The 12,328-nt window shown below is 37.8% G+C and overlaps 1 protein-coding gene across 3 annotated transcripts in view; it reads right to left on the bottom strand.

The window, feature by feature from the left end:
- The window catches only part of FRMD3 (FERM domain containing 3), a 136,373-nt gene that overhangs the window by 82,853 nt on the left and 41,192 nt on the right, over positions 1-12,328 (bottom strand). The window contains exon 1 of one of the 3 annotated variants that reach the window (XM_010403702.4): positions 10,637-10,699. The exons of the other annotated variants lie outside the window; for them this stretch is intronic. The gene's annotated coding sequence lies outside the window, so the exon portion shown is untranslated. Of the gene's footprint in view, positions 1-10,636; positions 10,700-12,328 lie in introns of those variants that run through there. 3 annotated transcript variants of the gene reach the window in all.

The raw sequence follows: 12,328 nt of genomic DNA, 5'->3' as shown, positions 1-12,328 counted from the left end.
AAATCTTCTAGTCAAAAAAGCCACTTCCTTGAGCACAGCCAAAAGAGAGTTTTGGCATGGTGTGACACAACTTACCTAAGCTCCCCAAAGGAAAACAGCCAACTGGAGTTGTTGCGAGAATGCCCCTTCATGAGCACATTTCAGGGCTTAGCTGAACATATTGAGCCCTAACCACGGTAAGGGTTGTGCAGGAAAAAACACACCTTTGCTTCCATACCAAACAGGAGAGTATGACCACAACAGAGAAGGGCGGCTTGAAAGAAGTTATAAGTGCAGCTGGGGAACTCCTGCAAGCACTGAGAGTGGCACCTCAGCTGATCTCCCTTACGCCCCTCCCAGCTTGGGGTTAGCGCCACATGTTCCTCTCCTCGCATGAGGAAATACATCATGAATGCCTGCAAGCATGACATGGGATGTGCATGCACTGGTGGGAGGAATGGAGGAAGAAAAATAAGATCATGGAACATAATCCCTAGAGGGGATGAATTAATGCCCTTTTGAAAGACTACTAGAGTGATGTGAAAGTCTAAGAGTTTACATAACTAACAGAATATATGACTAGATATTACAGAAATTTGATCCATCGCTATGTAGTTTATTCCAGAATCACAAACCCAGCTGTGTAGTCATTGATCTGGCAATATCATCTCTGGAGCACACCCAATCACAAGTGCTGCAACTCACAAATAATGTCTCCTGACAGACAAGACCCTCGAACATGGTGATGAAGTCAACAGCTCTCAGTGAACCAGTTGAAAGTGTAACTCATACACTAATCTGATGTGATATGGGCCTAGATAAAAACTTCTGGTTAACTGAGGAATCCTCACCATGCTATGCACTTGAACTGTCAGACAGATATACCATACAATTCTATCGTTGTGCCTCAGAGGACACTTGTCATAATACCTACTGTGGATCTTCAGAAAAGTTTTTATGGAAGAGGATGAGGATAAACAAAAAGATCTCCCACCTTCTACTAATTTAGAATCCATCAACACACATTTTTTTCAACTACTCATCTTGCTTATCTGTCTCAGGTAAGGAACTCCTTTTTATCTATCTTTGGTAATACCTCAGTACGCTTAATCTCTTTTCCCATGTGCTTTGACTGCAGAACTAACTTCCAGGATCATGTTGCCTCATTTCTCACTCAGCAAAGTTCTTTATTCCTGTACTTTCTTTCAGCAAACTGTAAGAAAAATTTTACCATGAGATACTATTTCCAAGCTGCTCAACTAGGGCTTTATAGATACATATGGTTAACTATATGGTTAAATATACTTTCCTGTCAGAAATAATTACAGAAAAGAATCTTTCGTCAATACTTCCCCCTCCCCCCCCCCCCCCCCCCCCCCGGTAATAATCCCAGTTGTAAAATGCTTGTTTTGAGGGAAAACAACATTACATTTATGAGATTAGACATTCAATCTTCAGAAGAGCAAATTAATGGTAGGTTGAAAACACTGAAGAAAGAAGCCATCCAGAAGAATTGCTTGGACATAGCACCTACATCAGTGCACCCCAATGATATTTAATAAAAGCCAGCCACTGGCATCAGGGGAGGAACTCATTCTCTGTGTCATACAAGTTTCTGTCTCTTTGCCAAAGAAAAAGTTCCCAGCTCACAATTTTTTTGTAGTAGGGATTGATTTTTTTCTTTCTTTCTCTCTTTCTGGAGGTCGTTCAGTCCTTGAAAGACATACAAAATGCCTCACTAGCACCACCTAAAATAAAACCTCCATTTGATAGCATAGCCAGAACTACCTTTGCATTTGTAATCATCAGCTCACAAAATTACCACTATGGTCTTTTTTTTCACTCTTTTAAGAACAATTTATAAGAATACAGACATAAACAACAAGTCTTTCTGACTTTCTTTTAAATATCATCACAAAAGACCCAAAACACAATAGAAATTCAAATAGAGGGCTCTACAGACTTGTTCCATTGACCACAGCTGCAAAAAAGAATACAATAAAGCAACATACTTTACAGACCCCTTTGTTTCGCCTTTACTAGACTTCACTTTCTCCCTCACTGTGTCAGATTCATCTTCATCTTTCTGTCATGTGCCCAGACTTCCCATTCCCACACACTCAGCGGAGATCAAAGACAAGCTGACCTCACTTTTTACTGTTTTAGTAATTGGTCTGTTTTCCACATCTTTCAGTCAGGGAACATATTGACACACTATTAAAATGCATCCTTTTTGACTAAGCTGGGAACTCATCGTACTTTTTTTCTTCTTAGCAGTAGTTAGTCTTAACCCTTTTAAGAGGCCCTCCCCTAAAATAAGTCCTAGGATGCTGCAAATGTTTCTTTCCGTCTAGTAAATGGAAAGCAAAGCCCTGAATTACATCACAAATGACAACTAACTTTTTCTGGTGCAAACTCTGACCTTAGAGAAATTCTGTATATGTGTATTCAGGACAGAATTTGCTGTCTTCGATATTTATAAAATTTTAGCTCTTGGCTGAAACTGAATGAAAAAAAAAGAGGGGTAAAAAAAGACTGCAGAATATGTGTTTATATACTGAAAGATTTCTGATATGTTCCACAGTGGCCAGCATTTGGGGAAAGCATTGAAAAGTCAGTGGATGCAGAGAATGTTTATGCACACTGATGAATTTCCCTCAGCTGCCCACATTGCCTCTTACAACTGAATGCAAAACCCATTAAAACAAGAAAGAAACAGAAGATGATGCTTAACAGGATCACCAGTATTCACTTTACTATGTGTAGTGGCAGATAAGAAAGACATACAGTGGAAGCTACATTCTGTACGCAAATGAGCACAGTTCTCCTAAGCAAATTTTTTCACAGAATGTGCCTTGTTAACAGGTATTTAAGCATCAAACCATAATTTTGGAAATAAACTCCTGTTCTCACACAGGTGGTTATGGAGTGGAAGGAGACCTGGCAAAAATTATGACATGCAGTAACTTTCATAAATAGATAGTACAGCTGGTTCCTAGGTCATTGTTGCATCAGAAAGTTCTCACTTGAAATTCCTGTCACATTTAGAATTGAAGCAGAGCAATAACAAATATGAGGATGAAAACTATCAACTGGAAAAAGGAGGGAATATCTTTGAATATTATTGCAAAATAAGAAGTAAAGTAAGGTTTCTTACTCTCATTTGAGAGTTGAAAACCTGCGCTGAACCTCTTGTAATTTGGGAGCAAACTAAGGCTACATTCCCCTCACCCAGATCATCTACGGGTACTACAGGCTTATGTGAAAAAAAAAAAAAATCTTAAAAAGTGTCTTAAGAAAGAGCTAGATCCAATGCAAAGCTGACATGTATATTCTAAGAAGCAAAGCTCTGACAGCTTTGTACCTGCTCTGCCAAAACTGACTGCAAAACCTCATGATGAAATTATTTTATAATGAACTTCTTTTTCAAAACTGGAGAAGTTACATAAATGAGCAGATGACACCAAAGAAGAAAAGGTACCTTGTCCTGCAGTAGAAGACAACTTTTTGGATTTCTCTTTCTGCCTGACACATGATTTCTCTTTCTGCCTGCAGAAAGAACTTTTAGGAAATAAAACAAGAAACAAGCCAGCATGGAAATTGGCAAGAGAGAGCAATCAGACATTTCAGTGCCCTTGCACCCTTCCTTGTAGGATGCAGCAATTATCCTTAGCCATGCATCCTAAGCACAAGAAAAGCAGCAAGCAGAAGGAAAGCAGAGAACAGGGGAAGACCACTGGGATTAGCTCAATTTCTTAGAACATGATAATGTCAAGGTTGTGGGTTCATCCTCACTTAAGTGCTGGAGGAATTTCAAGATGATCCTTGTGGGGACCTTCCAACTCAGATATTCTGTGATTCTATGATTCTCTAAAGACTTCACCACCAAGTGCACTGCTGCCATTAAATCAAACCCACCCACCTGCATGTGTTCTGTGAAGAACTTTAAGGAACGGACTGAACTGAAAAATCAACAGAGAATGCACCAGAGTTAAGCAAAACTGTATCAAAGATCAAAACGAGACCCAGTAAACCAGGATATATTCTTTTAGAAAAGATGAAAGATTCCCTTTCTTACAAGGCATTTAAACTTCAGTGCAGGAGTGACACCCTGCTCTTATGCTGCCCAGTCTCACCAGCTGGTCTGTCTTCTCTAACCCTTCCCAGTTCTGCCCATCTTCTTCTTCACCATGCAATAGTAGGTGGCCAGCCTCAGTCAATGCAGGTAGGTAGCACACATCGAGGTACTCAGCAGCCAATCCTCTGAAGCTTTGTCCTTGTCACCTTCTCTCAACAGCAAACAGAAAACCAAATGTAAATGGACATCAGCTTCCATGCTCTGAGCATTCAGTCTGTATGTTGGGTTACAGGCATGGCAGGAGAGCAGGTACAAGCGGACAGCAGTGCACAGCTGTCAGAAAGCACCAAACTACTGAAGACGGGATGGCTGAAAGATGTTTCAATAATTCTAGACATTACTACCTATTTAAACACTGACCTCACTGAACCCCTGCAGTCCATACTTATACATGGCTGAAGATATTAGTCTTGAAATATTTAATTGAGAATCTCTCATAGCAATGGCCAATAGATAAAAAATGCTGACCATTGTCATGTAATCAGCTCATTAAAGGCATTTCCTTTTCTAGCTTATCCTGCTTCTTTGTTACATCTCACACATACACACCCCATGCTTTTTTCTTTTTGTGCATGTGTGTTTATACATGTACATACATGTATACACTTTGTATATAAATATAAAAAAAGATGTCAAGAAAAAGGACTAATGGATTCTAACATTATAGAAGGCCATTAGATAATTTGGCTGTCTTCATCATTTGGAACATACAATTTTATCCAATTAATGTCTCATACTTGCCAGCCTTATCTTTCGTAAAATGAAATAATTGCTTTATTTTTCTACAGCATGTCTTCAGACAAGGCAGTCAATCTTGATTTAAATCTTTTAAAAAAGAAGGTTGAAAATATGCAGATTCTGATCTGGTTAATTCTACTGCATTATGAGCTTTACAAAACAAACTTGGAAAAAACATGCTTCAGTTGTACTGGCAACATAGCACCAAAGAGCACCATAATTTCCCACAAACGTTGTTACTAAAATAAAAATACTAAAAAAGAGAGCTACCTATCTAGAACAATCTCTTTTGATCAAAGGGATTTAATGAATGACTATGATCTATTTGACAGCATTCAAAAACTGTTATTTTAAAATGTATATATGCTGTCATATTTAATAATATTCACTTTATCACAAGCCAGAACACCTTCTAAAGTTTTAAGCACAACTTTCCTCAAAAAGTTTTAAGGTACAGTTTCATCCCTATTTCATTGAGTGCCTAAAACTATTACAACCAGTCAACTTGAAGCATCATATTGGGCAAATTTTTTTTTACAAATCAACCAATATACTAATCAATTTTTTTTTTACAGATCAACCAATGTATTAAAATATACATGCACAACAATCTGTGTCAAACATCTCCCTTGTTCTTCAACATTGCCCTTCAAAATTATGCAAAACTTCACCATCCTGAAAGCGCCTCGTAACTAAGCATCTGTGGAGATTATAGGTATTCTTTTTCAAAAAAGTATGAAAGGAGCCACAAACCATTCTAAAACTAGGAAAATCTCCTCCACCCTCCAGCAGCTGATGCAGAGCTAGAACCAAGGAATGAGTAAGGGGGGTGGATATCCTTTTTATACTGGCACTGGAAACACCCAGTAAGCTCACATCAGACTAATGAAACAGAAGGCAGGTGGGCAGCTTGTCCGTGCATAAATTGTGCATTCCCTCCCATGAAAACACGGGAAACCAGATGTTAGCCCTGGCTCTGTGGCTGTCATGATTCCTGTCTCACTGTGCCACAGATTTTTAATGTTACCCTGTATCAGGAGGAAAAGCAGGCTTGGCTCCTCCTTCCCAGCAGAACCAAGGGAAATCCTCAGAGACATGCACTGAATGCTTAAGCTGAATTTTAAATTTGTCAAGTTCCTCAAAAAAATCTTAGCTAAGAAAACACAGAAAACAGATCCTGCTTGCTGCAGGTGGCAATTCCATCCACTTTAGGCTCCTTTTGGTCATTTCAGTTGACTTCACCCTCCCTTTTCTGCCACTTGGAACTATGGGTTCTGCCAGAAAGCTTTGAAATTACCAGAAACCTAAAACATTAATATTCTTCTACCGCAAAAATACTATTTGTTAACGACATTGTGCACTTGAAAAAAACCCAAAAAACTCTGACAGATTAACTTAGAAATTCACATACTTTTTTCAGCTTGTTTTTCAAATCACTAAAAAAAATTACAATATTCCAAAACAAATTGTGTAACAGGAACAGGTCTCAGCTTCTCAACTGCACAATCAGGTAGCAGCTGTCATACCCTTCTCTTGTTTCACACCACTCTCTGTTGTGGGTAATACCAGGGGATGACGATGATGGCTCCCATTATTGCATTAAAATTTTAGTGACATTTGATCTACTCTTGAAAGATTCATTTGCCACAAAACTGGGCAAGAATCTGTCGCTGAACTTAAAAAAAAATTTTTACATGGAAAACATGAGTCCCAAGCTAAGGGAAATGCACATATCCCCTCAAAACACCAGAAAGTGAGAAAAGAAGCCAACACACTGCGTAAATAGTTTACTTTTCTTAAAAGACAATCTTCCCATTTGGGGACTGATTTGTATATGCTTGAAAAAGAATAGCAAACATGCTGTGTGATATGCAGCAAATGAAATAGTGCAATCAAAACAGTATCAATAAACCATTAGCCTTCAACAGCATCCTGCCAGGACTACACAAATGAGAATTCAACTCAGCTTTTCTCCTGAACACAGAGATATTAACCTGTGTCAAGGACAAGGTGTCAGCTTTCCTAGTGCAATACTCTTCTGCCTACACCATGGAAAAGCAAACATCTAAAGGTCATTTAAATTACAGGTTTCAGATTTTAAATTGAAACATTAATCCCTGTATTACAAAATTATATCTGGTATACAAATCAGTACACCACATTCTATTGGAATAGTTTAATGGGTGCAGACAACAAAAAATAAACTACCAAAAACTGTTTGTTTTGCTGTGAACTTCAACATTGCTTTCAGCTGCACCTGCAAGACAACACAGAAGACTAACCGCTGTCTGAATTCTACACCAAATGTATAAACAGTCTTTATTCTGATAACCTATGACAAGCATGTGACAATCTTTTCCATTTAATAAATTTTTGTGCTTGGTAATCCAAAGTTTAATGACAAATTCCCTCGATTTAATGAATTATGTTTTGGCAGTTTTCTGCCTTACAACTTGTTCTCCTATAATGTGCAAAATTAGCTGTATTACACTCCTCACGTTTTGATGCCTATTTTGCTAGAGTGAGGAATAAGGTACTTTCAAACCCTATTCTGTTGTATTCTTCTAGCATTGAACACCCAAAATACAGCAAGAAAACCATCTGTATTATTAAGCTTCTTAATCTAATCATGCATCCATTCCATCCACTTAACAACAGTATTTCAGTCAGGAAGACAGTCTTGCTCCAGACCAGCCTGAACAATTAGCCCCTCTGCAGAGGGCAAATTCTTATTAACTTTTCATCTTAATAAGATGATTGTATCCTGGCAATGAAAAAAAACATAGGTATAACATAACTCCTCCGGAAAGGAGCTGCATTAAGGATGTAGGAGGAAATTTGTCTGGTAACAGCTGCTTCTCGGTTGCTAGTACATTCATGGAAAACATCTAAGTAATAAAGGTATATATTTGTTTTCTTTTTAAGACTGGATTTATTTACTCAGAATGAAAAGGTAAAGAGCAGCATCAGTGACTGCTAGAACATGTCTGCCCTCAGAAGCATGACTAGGGAAATACACTGGCTCTTTCCCACATACCTCCTAAGTTAACGAAAATCCTAATCTCACACTCACCAAAAGCATCACAAGGCAATTAGAAAGGCAAACTGGAAACTTTCTTGACTATACTGGCTTCTCAGAGAAGTTCACAGGTAATTCAAGGCCTTATTCAGACCATTAGCCACAGTCCAATATATCCTAAAGATCGCATAAAGGAAATATGGACAATATTTTTATGCCCCTGACAGTAATTTGTGTTACAACCCAGGACAAGCAGATGATTCCAGTGCTGAGACACTATTATACAGGATAAGGTAGAGCAGAATCATCACAGAAAACAGAGAAGGAAAAGATTACTATGGGATGCATACAGCAACCGACTCTGCTTTGTCTTGGTAGAGTTTATTGTGGCTGGCTCTACACCAGATTTTCCAGTGACATGGTGGAATGCAAAGATAACATTCAAACATTCAATACTAACTCACTACAGGGTGTGCCATGCCTAAAGAATGTAACAGTGAGACTGACAGCAAAACCAGCATAAAACAACATACTGCTATCACCTCAGAAATGCCAGATTCTGGGCTAGCAATACAGACATTCAAGTTACCATGACAAATTTTTCATTGTTTGAAAAAATGCATGTGTGAGAAGAATATTGATAAATTCATTAAACCCTTCTAAATGAGTAAGTAGTATAACTGAGTATACTTTCAGATTTCCCTTTTCAAATATTAGCTGAAAAGATTATTTCCTGCAAAAGATCGTATTTTAAAGTTATTTATTAGAAATCTTGGGTCCCACTGGAAAATCTCACTGGTTTTTTTAAAAAAGTCACAGCTTAATTCTGCAAGGGTCAAATGCTGCAGTAACTCTAGATTTGATGGAGGATGAATGAGCTATGAGGAGGAAAAAAGAAAAAGAACTATGCACCACACAGCATTTTGCAGTCTCAGGCTAGCATCTCAGCCTACAATGCAAGCTGCTCTTCACACATCACAAAAAGGCTCTTCCTGCTAATTTGTGGAGCTCAAATTCATACCCAAATCCAAAGGTCAAATATAGAGTTCGCTGCATAAATTCTCTTGTCTTAGTCCCAATAAAATTCAATCTATATGTAGCATGAGTAAGCCTGGGTCACCCTTTCTTGTGTTACCCTTTGCACACGCTTGCATTTTTTTTTTAACCTCTATTTAATTTCTTTTTTGTTTTGGTGTGTTAAACATTGCAAAATGCTGCCCATCATACCGACTTCCAAAGGTCTGAAACACATGCGCATATCATGGTAATGCCACACACATACATCTTGTGTCCTCAGGAAAAGATATAAGAGAGACAGATTTGCAAAGGGAAGATATGCAAAGGGAAGATGTTTGCCTAGATTTGCAAAGGGAAGATGTTTGCCTAGATTTGCAAAGGGAAGATGTGTGCCTAGATTACACTGCCACTAGCATGTCCTCTGGGCAGGGCAGTAAAAACCAGAAAAACTGTCAGCAGTCACAAGACTCATTAGTAGCACAGAAGTGTACACCTGAAAGATGCAGGGCAAAGGCATAAATCTTTTTGCCAGCACCTAACCAGCAGCTAGGATGAATGGTAAGGTTCAGCACTCAAGATGCACATGGATGTGTAGCACCCCAAGATAACATGGAGCTACCAAGGATAAAACAGCTACTGACTCTAGATTGCTGTATCCCTTTAACCTTAACTTGCAGCAGGAGCCTTTGAAAAGTTTACTATATTCCCAAAGGAAAGCCAGAAAAAGTAGGTTTGTTCCCAGTATCAATTGGTGCAGCCATGGGAAATTACATCAGAGCACTGTTCAGCAATGGTTTGAACCTGAACCAGTAAAACAAGAAGAAGGACATCTTCAAGGCAAAAGGATTGAGTAAATTATACAATGAAACAGAATGATTAAGCCTCATTTCTTCACTCTGCTTTCATGTATACCAAAGATGTCTGTGTATTAATTTCATTATTATTAAGTTTAGTTTTGAAGATTTTTAGAGATGAAAAAACTAATTAATTACTGCTCCTTGTATGTTCATTAGTTCAAAAGTAAGCTGACCAATAAGCTGCATAAATCTTAAATATTTTAAAAGTAGCAGGGCTTGTAATTTTCTTCGAAATTCCTTAGGAAACTTAGTAACACAAGGGATTGCTATTTTGCACAGTCCTTACACTCCTTGATTTTTCTTTCCAGGAAACGAGTTCCTCTTTATGTTTTAGCACACCTAATGCTACCAAAGACACTTCCAATGAGAGAGTGCACATTCTAAAAATTCAGCCTACAGGAACTTGATATTGATTTTCTTTATTAAAAATTTTAAAAGGAAAGAAAGCCCTTTGTATTTAGTACTTTGATGAATTTAGCTAATCCATTACTGAATATTTATTGAAAAATCATTGCTTAAAGTCAAAACATCAATCCATTCAAGTAAAATAAGAGAAACAGAAAATCCACCATTTCCAATCATTTAAATGAAAATCTAGAATTTAGAATCAATTTTTTCCTCTGCTAAACAAACATGAAGCTAATGGGTTGTGCGTGTATGATCTACGCAGTAAAAATAGCAAATGAAATGCTTTCCCAGCTCAAAGTAACATTCTGACCACTACTGCAGTCATGCCTCCAGTGCACTGCCACTAACAGGAATTGCCCCAAGGCTTCACACAGCTCAGTGGTCATCTTACGACTTCTTCCTCATTTCTCCTCTGCCTGTCATTGCACAAAGAGCTAACATGGAATAGCACATGCTCTACAGCTCATGGCAATTAAATACCTTGCTCTGATCTCAAGAGCAGATCTCCATTTCTTTCACTGGAGGCTTGATGCTTGTGAATACCTTTAAAAAAAAACAAGAATAAACCACACACACACAAAACAACAAACAAACAAATAAAAACAAAAACAAACCTACAACAAAAAATAAAACATGCCAGGAAACTGAAAACTAGAACTGGTCAAAATTTAAAAAACAGCAAATGAAAAGCCACACAAGTATGGGGTGGATAGTAGAATTCTACTCGGATCATGCTTTTCCCTGCTCACTACTTGTGCCTGCTCATCAGGGAGGTTGGATTATAGGGACGTTAAAGGTCCCTTCCAGCCCAAACTGTTCTATGATTCTATCATGCTGTGATGATGATCTGTGTTAAGAACCTCTGCTTATAGCAGAAGTGACCATCATGGACAGCTAAAAGAACTGAGGCTGCTACTAAAATAGAGCAAAATTTGTTACGGACAGCATTGCTGCCAGCATGGCCTCTTTCCACATTTTCATGCTATATTATTACTGAACACTGGCACTGACCAGTGATGACTTGACAGTGCTTATACTTACAAAAACACAGGGAAATCTAATTACAAAATGTATTTACAAATGCAGATCAGAAATACTTGCTCCTTTCATAGGTCCTGACAGTTCCAAGCATTTTTAAAGATCACGTCAATACTGAGGGGAAGTAAAAAATGAAAATTTTGTAAATAAGTTCCAAAGATGATTTAAAAATATACAAGTAAAATCGATCACAGATATTTCTCAAATTTTTAAGACCTTGCAATGAATACATATTGCAAGTGAACATAAAAAAGCAAAATGCCTTATTGCGGGTTCTAGAAAGCCTAAAGCAACAGAAAATAAAGGTGGGGGAAGGGGGAATTCTCAGTATGTGCTTCTTCAAGGTGATAAGATGAACAACAGAGAAAAAATGAATTAAACACCTTTATGATTCATGAGAGGAATTAAAATATTGTCTGGGCAGGAGTATTTCTCCTTTTTCATGTTCCCTTCTCCTCTCTACTTATGTATTCACCATTCTAAGCTTGTCTGTACAATGAGATTGTTTAGCATTTCCTGCAACAAAAAAAGGAGGAAAAAAAAGAATAAAGTAATTTGTAATCTGCCTACTTACAGGTTGTGCACTAGATTCCCATTGATCTCTCCTACGGTTCACAGATTTACAAAGTAAGGAGGTGAAGCCATTGCTGCAGAAAGAAACTGTTTCTAATAAAAACATAAATATAAATTTTTTATAAAGGTAGAAAAGAGGCTCACCTCTTTTCTGAAATTATTACTTAATACATGGAGATTGAAAATGAATGAACAACTTCTAGCAAATTGAATGTGCAAAGAGTAAAGAGTGGAAACAGTCTTTATGTACACCATTGAAAGTTCATCCCTTAAACTTCTATAAAAGTGGTTTCCTCAGAGAGGAAATGCTCAGCATTTGCCTCCAGCTTTCAGCAGACTTTCAAACATGAACATCCTAGGTAAGAGCAACATGTAAGACAGTGTCCCTTTGCAGGATCTGTATGCATCTTTTTGCAGAAGCCAGGTAAAGCAACATCTCCACACTTCATTACCAAACTGCCCATATATCACAACATTGTAAAAATGTATGATAAAATTCTATAGTCCTTCATTTTAGAGCCTTAATACATGCCCCCATATTTGTCACATCTTGTAAATATT

This window comes from Corvus cornix, chromosome Z, assembly GCF_000738735.6.
Source record: "Corvus cornix cornix isolate S_Up_H32 chromosome Z, ASM73873v5, whole genome shotgun sequence".
Classification (NCBI taxonomy): Eukaryota; Metazoa; Chordata; class Aves; order Passeriformes; family Corvidae; genus Corvus; species Corvus cornix.
Note: the sequence above shows the minus strand (reverse complement) of the source record. Positions and strands in the feature narration are given on the sequence as shown.